The sequence below is a fragment of the Urocampus carinirostris genome, chromosome 8, assembly GCF_059441175.1.
Source record: "Urocampus carinirostris isolate Australia breed hairy pipefish chromosome 8, RoL_Ucar_1.0, whole genome shotgun sequence".
Taxonomy (NCBI): Eukaryota; Metazoa; Chordata; class Actinopteri; order Syngnathiformes; family Syngnathidae; genus Urocampus; species Urocampus carinirostris.
Window position 1 is genome coordinate 9,401,370 of NC_142356.1, and position 12,809 is coordinate 9,414,178.

Sequence of the window (12,809 nt, forward strand, 5' to 3'; positions counted from 1 at the left end):
TGTGGTTGTGTACAATGAATGTGTTTAGGAATGTTTTATGTTTTACATAGGTTTTTGTGCGTGTCTACATGCTTTTCTGTTTGTTTTTGCGCGTGTTTTTATGTGTTTTATGTGTTTTTTGTTTGTGGTTGTGTACGTTTTTGTGTGTGTGTTAAGATATGTTTTAGTGCATGTTTCGGTATGTTTTTGTGCACTTTTACTTATTTTTTCATGTGGTATTACATACATTTTTTGTGTGCTTATGTACATATTTGTGCATGTTTACGTTTTTGTGTGTTTTTACGTATGTTTTGTCAGTGTTGATCTATGCTTTTGTGTGTTTTCATGTACCATTTTGTTTGTGGTCAAGTACGTTCTTTTGCGTATTTATGTATATTGTTTGTCTATTTTTACATACGTTTTTGTGTGTGTTTATGTACATTTTTATGCATGTTTACATTACTTTTATTTAGCAAAATAAAAGTTGTCCAACACTCAGGGACAAAACAAAACAAAAACAGGCTTACAGGCAAACAGGAACTCAGACTAGGACTACTCACAAAACAGGCTTTTACTCAGAACGGGCAAACACAGGTTTATTCAAGTCAGACAGAACAGATGAATGCAGAACAGTAAACGCGATGAACCAGCAACCGGCAATCCCCAAAACCCGCCTTTAAGAAGCACACACGCAAATTAGGCGATCTGCTACAGCCGGTGCCCAGGGGGCGGGGCCAGCCGGTCGCCACGGCGACCATGCTGGACATGACAGTAACTAATTACTTTCACTACGGTGTAATTCAGTAAGTAACTCAGTTACTTTTTGAAAGACGTAGTAACAAACTCTTTTCTTTTTAAAGTGACATGCTCAACATCGATCAAGTGATTTGGACACCAAACCACAAGAGGGCGCTGTATGGATCTGAACATTGACGTTAAAAACTATGGAGAATAGCTTCATCTTACAGACACACTTTTCCAAGACGGGAGTAGTTAATCAAATCAACCTCCCCAAAAAGCATTTTATGGCTGTTGCGACTTATAGTCAGGAAAATAAGAGAGTGAAATTGGGATGGAGACCTAAAATGTGACTTTGTGACTCCAAAACTTGAGTCTAACAAACTAAAGTAATTTTTCTTTTCTGTGTATTAATTATGCGTGTGTTTGTTTATGAGGACGACGTAGCGGCTAACGAAAACAAGCCAATTAGAATTCAACGAATTCAATGGCCAATCAGCGCTATTGTTCTCCCTTTTGTTAGAGAATTCACAGAAGAACAAAATGATGCTACATGACTGGGCTTGAGGTGCCAAGATGGCCGTTTATCCCACTCAGCCGCGTGTTTGGCTGTGTTCGGGTTTTTTAAGTTTCGATTTTCTGTTCGAACACCGCTTATAAGGTTTCTTCGAAAAATGTCATCAGACTGACAATTTATCACGAAAACAAATTTTCCTGATCATTTTTCCACTCTAATGGCTGTGTTTGTTTAAGTTCCGATTTTTGTCTATCCATCTATCTATCTATCTGGACATCTATCTATCTAGACATCTGTACATCTATCTATCTAGACATCTGTACATCTATCTATCTAGACATCTATCTATCTAAACATCTGTACATCTATCTATCTAGACATCTATCTATCTAGACATCTATCTATCTATCTAGACATTTATCTAGATATCTATCTATCCAGACCTCTATCTATCTATCTAGACATCTATCCAGACATCTATCTATCTATCTAGACATCTATCTAGACATCCATCTATCCAGACATCTATCTATCCAGACATCTATCTAGACATCTATCTATCAATCTAGACAACGATCTAGATATCTTTCTATCTATCTACTTAGACATCTATCTATCTATCTAGACATCTATCTATCTATCTAGACATCTATCCATCCAGACATCTATCTATCTAGACATCTATCCATCCAGACATCTATCTATCTATCTATCTATCTATCTAGACATCTATCTAGACATCCATCTATCTATCTATCTAGACATCTATCTAGACATCCATCTATCTATCTACCTATCTAGACATCCATCTATCTCTCTATCTATCTAGACATCTATCTATCTAGATATCTTTCTATCTATCTATCTAAACATCTATCTATCTAAACATCTATCTACCTATCTAGACATCTATCTATCCATCTATCTATCTATCTATCTCTTGATCTATCTAGACATCTATCTATCTATCTCTCTCTTGATCTATCTAGACATCTATCAATCTATCTAGACATTTATCCATCGATCCATCTATCTATCTATCTATCTAGACATTTATCCATCTATCCATCTATCCATCTATCCATCTATCTATCTATCTATATATCTTTCTATCTATCTACTTAGACATCTATCTAGACATCTATCTATCTAGACATCTATCTATCTATCTAGACATCTATCTATCTAGACATCTATCTATCTAGACATCTATCTATCTAGACATCTATCTAGACATCTATCTATCTAGACATCTGTACATCTATCTATCTAGACATTTATCTAGATATCTATCTATCTAGACATCTATCTATCTATCTAGACATTTATCTAGATATCTATCTAGACATCTATCTAGAAATCTATCTAGACATCTATCTAGACATCTAACTATCTATCTATACATCTATCTATCCAGTATTCTATCTCGACATCTATCTATCGATCTAGACAACTATCTAGACATCTATCTAGACATCTATCTATCTATCTCTCTATCCATCTCTCTATCCATCCATCCATCTATCTATCTATCTATCTATCCATCCATCTATCTCGGCATCTATTTATCCATCTATATAGTATTATTTCTCATATATTTATGTATAAGCTGTGAAGGCGGTTTCTAAAGGGACGGGACATTGTTATTCAGGAGCGAACCTTCTCTTTTTTGTTAGGTGCCGGCTCCTGACGAGGATACCAAAGACGAGGACGTCGCTGAAGAGGAAGGGCCTCTCGTCTCCGTTCTCGATCACGCGTATTCTCGGGTTGATAATACAGACGTGGATGTTATTGCTTGAGAATACGCGTAGTCGAGTGGAGGCTTTGTCGTCTCAAGGACGCCGGGATGAAAAGGAGCGACCGCCGGTAGGTTTCCAACGCCGTCCCGACTCTTTCGCCGGGATCTTGTTTATGAGTGTGTTCGCCTTTCCAGGTGGTCCGACCCGAGACCTCTGAGCTGAAATCACTGCGGGCTTTATTAGCTGAGGGAGAGCATTGATTAGGAAGCCGTCACGACGATTCGATCGATGCGGACAAACAGAAAGCCACCCTAAATGTATTAAGGCTTCTGCTGTCCATCTATCTATCCATCTATTTATCTATCTACGGTTTTTATCTAGACCCTAGACATCTATCTATCTAGACATCTAGACTCTAGACATCTATCTAGACATCTATCTATCCATCTATCTAGACATCTATCTATCTATCTAGACATCTATCTTTCTAGACATCTCAAAATCTATCTCTCTATCTAAACATCTCGACATCTATCTCTCTATCAATACATCTATGTAGACATCTATCTATCTTGACATCTATGTAAATACCTACCAACCGACCTACCTACCCAGACATCTATCTATCTATCTAGACATTTATCAAGACATCTATCTTGACATCTAGACAGCTATTTATCTCTCTCTCTATCTAGACATCTATCTAGATATCTATCTATCTATCTAGACATATATCTCGACATCTCGACATCAATCCATCTCTCTTTCTAGAAATCTATCTATCTACCTCTCCTTCTAGACATCTATCTAGACATTTATCTATCTACCTAGACATCTATCTAGACATCAATCTATCTCTTTTTCTAGACATCTATCTATCTATCTCTCCTAGACATCTATCTAGACATATATCTATCTATCTATCTATCTATCTAGACATCTATCTAGGCATCTATTTATCTAGATATCTCGACATCTATCTCTCTATCAATACATCTCTGTAGACTACTATCTATCTTGACATCTATGTAAACCCCTACCAACCGACCAACCTACCTACCTACCTAGACTGTCTATCTATCTAGACATCTAGGCATCTATCTATCTATCTATCTCTCTTTCTAGACATCTATCTATCTATCTCTCCTTCTAGACATCTATCTAGACATCTATCCCTCTATCTAGACATCTATTTATCTAGACATCTTGACATCTATCTATCAATACATCCATGTAGACATCTGTCTATCTAGACATCAATCTATCTCTCTTTCTAGAAATCTATCTACCTCTCCTTCTGGACATCTATCTAGACATGTATCTATCTATCTAGACATCTATCTAGATATCTAGACATCAATCTATCTCTCTTTCTAGACATCTATCCATCTATCTCTCCTAGACATCTATCTAGACATATATCTATCTATTTAGACATCTATCTAGACATCTATTTATCTAGACATCTCGACATCTATCTCTCTATCAATACATCCACGTAGACATCTATCTATCTTGACATATATGTAAACACCTACCAACCGACTGACCGATCGATCGAGCTATCTTTCCATCCATCTATCTATCTATCTATCTATCGAGACATCTATCTATCTATCTAGACATCTATCCATCTACCTATCTAGACATCTATCTAGACATATATCCATCTATCTATCTAGACATCTATCTCTCTATCTAGACTTATCTCTCCATTTAGACTTCTATCTCTCTATCTAGACATCTATCTCTATATCTAAACATCTATGTAGACATCTATCTAGACATCTGTTTATCTATCTAGACATCTATCTAACTATCCAGGGATCTATTTATCTAGACATCGATCTCTCTGTCTGTCTGTCTATCTAGACATCTATCCAGACATACTGGACTGTCTCAGAAAATTAGAATATTGTGATAAAGTTCTTTATTTTCTGTAATGCAATTAAAAAAACAAAAATGTCATACATTCTGGATTCATTACACATCAACTGAACTATTTCAAGCCTTTTATTATTTGAATATTGCTGATTTTGGCTTACAGCTGAAAAAAACTCAAAAATCCTATCTCAAAATATTAGAATACTTCCTCAGACCAAGTAAAAAAAATAATTTTATAACAGCAAAACTAAATCAAACATTTGAAAATGTCCATTGATGCACTCAGTACTTGGTTGGGAATCCTTTTGCACGGATTACTGCATCAATCCGGCGTGGCATGGAGGCAATCAGCCTGTGGCATTGCTGAGGTGTTATTGATGCCCAGGATGCTTCGATAGCGGCCTTCAGCTCATTTGCATTTGTAGGTCTGGTGTCTTTCATCTTCTTCTTAACTATACCCCACAAATTCTCGATGGGGTTCAGGTCAGGGGAATTAGCAGGCCAATCAAGGACAGTGATGCCATGGTCAGTGCACCAGTTACTGGTGGTTTTGGCACTGTGGGCAGGTGCCAGATCATGCTGGAAAATGAAATCCTCATCTCCATAGAGCTTTTCAGCAGATGGAACCATGTAGTGCTCTAAAATCTCTCGGTACACAGTTGCATTTACTCTGGACTTGATGAAACGCAGTGGACCAACACCAGCAGCTGACATGGCTCCCCAAACCATTGCTGACTGCTGGAACTTCACACTGGATTTCAAGCAACTTGGATTTTGCTCCTCTCCAGCCTTTCTCCAGACTCTGGTGCCTTGACTTCCAAATGAAATGCAAAACTTGCTTTCGTCTGAAAAGAGGACTTTGGACCACTCTGCAACTGTCCAGTGCTTCTTCTCCATAGCCCAAGTCAGACGCTTCTTCCGTTGTCTTGAGTTCAGAAGTGGCTTGACCATGGGAATACGGCTATTGTAGCCCATTTCCCGGACACGTCTGTGAACTGTGGCTTTTGATACCTGGACTCCAGCTTCAGCCCACTGTCTTTGAAGCTCCCTCAAATTCTGGAAGCGGCTCTTGTTCACAATTTTGTTAAGGCTGCGGTCATCTCTCTTGGTTGTGCAGCGTTTCCGGCCACATTTTTCCCTTCCAACAGACTTTTTGTGGATATGCTTTGAAACTGCACTCTGTGAACAGCCTGCTCTTTGAGAAATTTCTTTTTGTGTCTTACCCTCCTGATGGAGGGTATCAATGATGGTCCTCTGGACAGCAGTCAGATCAGCAGTGATTTAGTTTACTGAACCAAGCTGAGTGTTTTTAAGGCTCAGGAAACCCTCGCAAGGTGTTTCGAGTAATTTAGATGATTCAGGTGATTAGTTGAATAGCCTACTTGTATACTTTTTCATGATATTCTAATATTTTGAGATAGGATTTTTGAGTTTTCTTAAGCTGTAAGCCAAATTCAGCAATATTCAAATAATAAAAGGCTTGAAATAGTTCAGTTGATGTGTAATGAATCCAGAATGTATGACATTTTTGTTTTTTTAATTGCATTACAGAAAATAAAGAACTTTATCACAATATTCTAATTTTCTGAGACAGTCCAGTATATCTAGACATCTATCTAGACTTCTATCTATCTATCTAGACTTCTATCTCTCTATCTAAACATCTATGTGGACAAATCTATCTATCAATCTATCTAGACATCTATGTAGACATCTCTATCCATCTATTTAGACATCTATCTATCTAGACAAAAGCGAGAATGTTTAAGCTTATTTACAAGTATTAACAACGCTTCATTCATTTTGCCCCCTTTTTATTGACTTTTCCCCTCCAAGGCAAAAGAGCCGCTGCTCAAGCACCAGCAGTTGTCTCTTTGCGCACGACATGACATCATACTTGATCGTCCGCACAGGTAATAAAAGCGTTTTATATGGCGACAGTCGGATCCTGGATTCATTTGATCTCCCTTATTTCCCAGGAGGCGGGGGCCGATATTGTTTATGAATCCAAATTGATCCGGAGTTGAGAGAGGGAAAAAGAAAAAAAAAGAGAAAAAAATAAAGAAAACGGCTCGTTAATAAATAATTCCGAGTGGGAGTTTGCGCGGGGAAGCTCGTAATGAGTGGAAGATTTCTACTTTCGGGGTTACTTCGATTGAAGCTTTATTAATACTTGTAAACATTCACGCTTTTGGTGTTTTATGCGAGTTTACCGGGTCAACGCTTTTGTAGGGTCTTGTAAGTAAAGGCCATAAATCACAAGTCGGCCAGTGGGCCCTAAACGCAACATTCAACTTGGAATTTTTCTCCTGAATTTGTATTGGGAGGCGAAATTAAAGGGACAGTGTGTATTGTTTGACCACTAGATGTCGCAACATGATCTAATGCGACTGAAAACGAGAGCCTCAATGCACAAGGAGTATTGTAAACTACTGGGACTGAAAGTGACCAAAAATGCATCGTTTCAGTTCTCATTTTTGGGGGGCCTGATAATTTGCAAGAAAAGACAAAAAAAGGAAAAATTTACAAAAAGAAGAAACGGAAAGAACAATGATGAATGAGTGGAAATTAAAATTAATGAGGAAAGGGGAAAAAAAAGAAAAAGAAAAAAAGAAAAGAAAAATTACAGGAAAAATAAAGATATTAAGAGGAAAAAATGAAAATGCTAAAAAAATGGGAAACATAGACATGTAAAAGACATTTAAAAAAAGAAAGAAAAAAAGGGAAAAATATACTGAAAGAAGAAAAGAAAAATGATAAATGGAAAATGAAGAAATGAAAAAGAAAAGCAAAAAGAAAGAAACAAAGAAAAAAAGAAATAATGTGAAAAAGAAAGATATTAAAAGAAAAAAAGAAAAGTGAAAAGAAAAAAATTGAAAATAAAGTCATTAAAAGGAATGAAAGGGGAAAAAGAAGGAAAACAATTGAGAAAAGAGAAATAAATAATAGGAAAAAAAGAAAGATATTAAGAGAAAAATGGAAAGGATCACGTTAAAAAAGGAAGGAGAAATACAAAGAAGAGAAAAAGAAGAAAAAATATGGAAGAAAAGATATTCCGAGAAAAAAAAAAAATTTAAAAAATGAAAAAAGAAGAAGGGTAAGAAAAAACAAAGGGAAAGGGAAAATTATATTAAACGAACTGAAAAATGAGAAATAAATGGAAAATAGAGAAATAAAAAACAAAAGGGAAAAAAAGTAAAAAGGAGTAATGGAAAAAAAGAAAGATATTGAAAGGAAAAGGAAATAAGAACACATTAAAAGAAGGAAAATAGAGAAATGAAAAAAAGAAATAAATATGGGGAAAGAAGATATTAAGAGAAAATATATCATACAACTTTGAAAAAAGAAGAAAAAGGGAAAGAGAAAAGAAAGGAAAAGGGAAAATATATTAAAAGAAAAAAGGAAGAACGACAAATAAATGGAAAATAGAGAAATTAAAAACAAAAGGAAAAAAAGGAATAATGGATAAAAAAAATATATCAAGAGGAAAAGGAAATAGAAACACATTAAAAGAAGGCAGAAATGAAAAAGAAAAGAAAAGAGAGAAATAAATAAGGGGAAAGATATTAAGAGAAAATATATCATACAACTTTGAAAAAAGAAGAAAAAGGGAAAGAGAAAAGAAAGGAAAAGGGAAAATATATTAAAAGAAAAAAGGAAGAACGACAAATAAATGGAAAATAGAGAAATCAGAAACAAAAGGGGAAAAAAAGAAAAGGAATAATGGAAAAAAGAAAGATATTAAGAGGAAAAGGAAATAAGAACACATTAAAGGAACGAAAATAGAGAAATGAAAAAGAAAAGAAAAAAAGAAATAAATAAGGGGAAAGAATATATTAAGAGAAAATATATCATACAACTTTGAAAAAAGAAGAAAAAGGGAAAGAGAAAAGAAAGGAAAAGGGAAAATATATTAAAAGAAAAAAGGAAGAACGACAAATAAATGGAAAATAGAGAAATTAAAAACAAAAGGGAAAAAAAGAAAAAAGGAATAATGAAAAAAGAAAGATATTAAGAGGAAAAGGAAATAAGAACACATTAAAGGAACGAAAATAGAGAAATGAAAAAGAAAAGAAAAAAAGAAATAAATAAGGGGAAAGAAGATAAGAAAGGAAAATGCATTTAAAGAAGAACAGAAAAACGACAAATAAATAGAAAATACAGAAATTCAAGACAAAAGGAAAATAAAGAAAAAAGAAAAAAGGAATAATCGAAAAAAGAAAGATATTAAGAGGAAAAGGAAATAAGAACATGTTCAAAGAAGGAAAATAGAGAAATGAAAAAGAAAAGAAAAAAGAAATGAATAAGGGGAAAGGAAGATATTAAGAGAAAATATATCATACAACTTTGAAAAAAGAAGAAAAAGGGAAAGAAAAAAGAAAAGAAAAGGAAAAATATTTTAAAAGAAGAACAGAAAAACGACAAATAAATCGAAAATACAGAAATTAAAAACAAAAGGGAAAAAAAGAAAAAAGGAATAATGATAAAAAGAAAGATATTAAGAGGAAAATGAAATAAGAACACGTTCAAAGAAAGAAAACAGAGAAATGAAAAAAAAAGGGAGCAAAAAAAGAAAATATTAAGAGAAAAAAAAAATTAAAAGAAGGAAAATAGAGAAATTAAGAAGAAATAAATAAGGGGAAAGGAAGATATTAAGAGAAAATATATCACACAACTTTGCAAAAAGAAGAAAAAGGGAAAGAGAAAAGAAAGGAAAATGCATTTAAAGAAGAACAGAAAAACGACAAATAAATAGAAAATACAGACATTCAAAACAAAAGGAAAGTAAAGAAAAAAGAAAAAAGGAATAATCGAAAAAGAAAGATATTAAGAGGAAAGGGAAATAAGAACAGGTTCAAAGAAGCAAAATAGAGAAATGAAAAAGAAACAAGGGATAAAAAATGAAGCTATTAAAAGAAAAAAACATGAAAAAAGGAGAAAAAGAAACAGAAAAAAAGGAAGACTAAAAAAAAAAGAAAAATATGAAAAAGAAGAAATAGGGAAAGAAAAAAGAAAGGAAAAGGGAAAAATTATGCTAAAAGAAGAACAAAAAAACGACAAATAAATAGAAAATAGAGAAATTAAAAACAAAAGGGAAAAAAAGAAAAAAGGAATAATGAAAAAAAAAAGAAGGTATTAAGAAGAAAAGGAAATAAGAACATGTTCAAAGAAGGAAAACAGAGAAATGAAAAAAAGGGAGCAAAAAAAGAAAATATTAAGAGAAAAAAAATATCAAAAAAGAAGTAAAAGAGAAAGAAAAAAAAGAGGAAAAGACTAAAAAAAAAAAAAAAAAAAGAAAAGGGTGTAGTATTCGCAGACGAGGGCCATGCGAGAAAAAAAAAATGGGAGCTTTCCTCCTGCCAATAGGGAAATAAAGCATTGATTTTACGTAGCCGATACTATTTTTAGCCGCCATGACGGATGCTTATGTCTTTTATCGATCGGGTGAGTTTACGGGTCGCCAGGCATGCTGATTAATCAGGAGGCCGCCGCCCTGCTGGAACAAGACATTAATGCGCCCTTAGCATTGTTGCTAACAAGAGCCAAAGTCTTTCTGTTTTTTGCTCATTCGGCGCTCCTATAACAATGCTACAAAGCACAAGGACAAATACAAACTATGAAAACTGAAAACTGAAAAAAAAGGAAAAGAAAAACCAAAACGAATGTCGTCAAAAAAGAAAGAAAAGTATGGCTGTATGCCGTATAAACGAGTGTTACAAAGCACAAAGAAGAAAGCAAACTATAGAGATTCTAAGTGATCACTCCTCACCGTATTTTTCAAATTTCTCTCAGATTTTTTTGCAAAAAGAAGAAAGTCGGAAAAGAAAAAAGAAAGGGGAAAGAAAAGGGAAATGGAAATAAAAGAAAAACAAAAAAAAGTAATACATTAAAAAAGTAAAGAAAAAAGAAAAAAATGGAAATAAAAGAAAAACAAACAAAGTAATGAATAAAAAAAGAAAAGAAAAACGAAAAAAAGGAAAAAGAAAGAAAAAAAAACAAGTGAAGGAAAAAAGGAAAAGAAAGACTAAACGAATGTTGACAAAAACAAAAGAAAAAGTATCGAGCAACTGTAAACGAGTGTTACAAAGGAGAAAACAAACTATGGAGATTCCAAGTGACCAATCCTCACCGTATTTTTCAAATTTCTTTCTCAGATGTTTTCCAAAAAGAAGAAAGTCGGAAAAGAAAAAAGAAAGGCGAAAGAAAGAAAAGGGAAATGGAAATAAAAGAAAAACAAAAAAAAAGTAATGAATAACAAAAAAGAAAAAAAGGGAAAAAAAGAAAAAAAGGAAAAAAAAAAAGTGTTTTTTTTAACCACAAGGAGGCGCTAAAAAATACGCACTGTCCCTTTAAGGATCCCGAAGGCAGTTTTCACTTCAACTTTTGAGTGCAGGCTAAGCAACAAAATGACTATTGTGAGCACAGCTCCGGTTGCTGGGCAACCGCACGGCTGTTTCCTTGGCGACGGTTGCCGCGCAGTTGCAGAGTGGGGGTGACCGGCGGACTTGACAACGCTCATGCGTGACCTCCGACCCCATGTAAGGAAGGGGGGGTCAGGGGTCACCAACAAGAAACACAACAAAAAATAAGTATTTAGTTTTGTAGAATTACTGTAGTTTTCAAGTCGGGTTTTTGAAGTATTACTGTGGTTATATTCTCGTAGTATTTTTGAAGTATTTCTTAAGACGTATGCTCAGAGTGTTTCTGTAGTATTACTGTAATATTAAATATTTAATAGTATTTTTGAAGTATTTCTTAAGAAGTATGCTCATAGTGTTTCTGTAGTATTACTGTATTCATATTTTTGTATTATTTTTGAAGTATTCCTTAACAAGTATGCTCATAGTTTTTATTTAGTATTTATGTGATATTGCTGTGTTAATATTTTATAGTATTTTTGAAGTATTTCTTAAGAAGTATGCTCATAGGGTTTCTGTAGTATTTCTGTAATATTAAATATTTAATAGTATTTTTGAAGTATTTCTTAAGAAGTATGCTCATAGTGTTTCTGTAGTATTACTGTATTCATATTTTTGTATTATTTTTGAAGTATTCCTTAACAAGTATGCTCATAGTTTTTATTTAGTATTTATGTGATATTGCTGTGTTAATATTTTATAGTATTTTTGAAGTATTTCTTAAGAAGTATGCTCATAGTGTTTCTGTAGTATTTCTGTAATATTAAATATTTTATAGTATTTTTGAAGTATTTCTTAACAAGCACGCTCATAGTGTTTCTGTAGTATTACTGTATTTATATTTTGTAGTATTTTTGACGTATATCTTAAGAAGTATGCTCATAGTGTTTCTCTAGTATTTTTGTAGTATTTCTATAGTAATATTTTTTAGTATTTTTGACATATTTCTTAAGAAGTATGCTCATAGTGTTTCTTTAGTATTTTTGTAGTATTACTATAGTAATATTTTTAGTATTTTTGATATATTTCTTAAGAAGTATGCTCATAGTGTTTCTCTAGTATTTTATAGGATTACTGTAGTAATACGTTTATGGTAGTTTTGAAGTATTTCTTAAGAAGTATGCTCATAGTGTTTCTGTAGTTTTTCAGTAATATTACTGTGTTCATATTTTTATAGTATTTTTGAACTATTTCTTAAGAAGTACGCTCAAAGTGTTTCTGTAGTATTTCCGTATTTTATAGTAATTCTGAAGTATTAAGAAGTATGCTCATAGTGTTTCTCTAGTATTTCCATAGTATTACTGTAGTAATATTTTTATAGTACTTTTGAAGTATTTCTTAAGAAGTATGCTCATAGTGTTTCTGTAGTATTTTCATAGTATTACTGTAGTAATATTTTTATAGTACTTTTGATGTATAAAGAGGTATGCTCATCGTGTTTCTGTAGTATTTTCGTAGTATTACTGTAGTAATGTTTTTTTAATCTTGAAATATTTTTTCAGTCGTATTTTTATATTTCTGTAGTATTACCGT

General features: G+C 33.3%; 1 protein-coding gene across 1 annotated transcript in view; it reads left to right on the forward strand.

Annotated features, from left to right (window-relative positions):
• The first annotated feature begins 3,051 nt into the window (after positions 1–3,051).
• The window catches only part of pld6 (phospholipase D family, member 6), a 37,067-nt gene continuing 27,309 nt past the window's right edge, over positions 3,052–12,809 (forward strand). The window contains exon 1 of the mRNA XM_088341537.1: positions 3,052–3,100. The gene's annotated coding sequence lies outside the window, so the exon portion shown is untranslated. The remainder of the gene's footprint in view (positions 3,101–12,809) is intronic.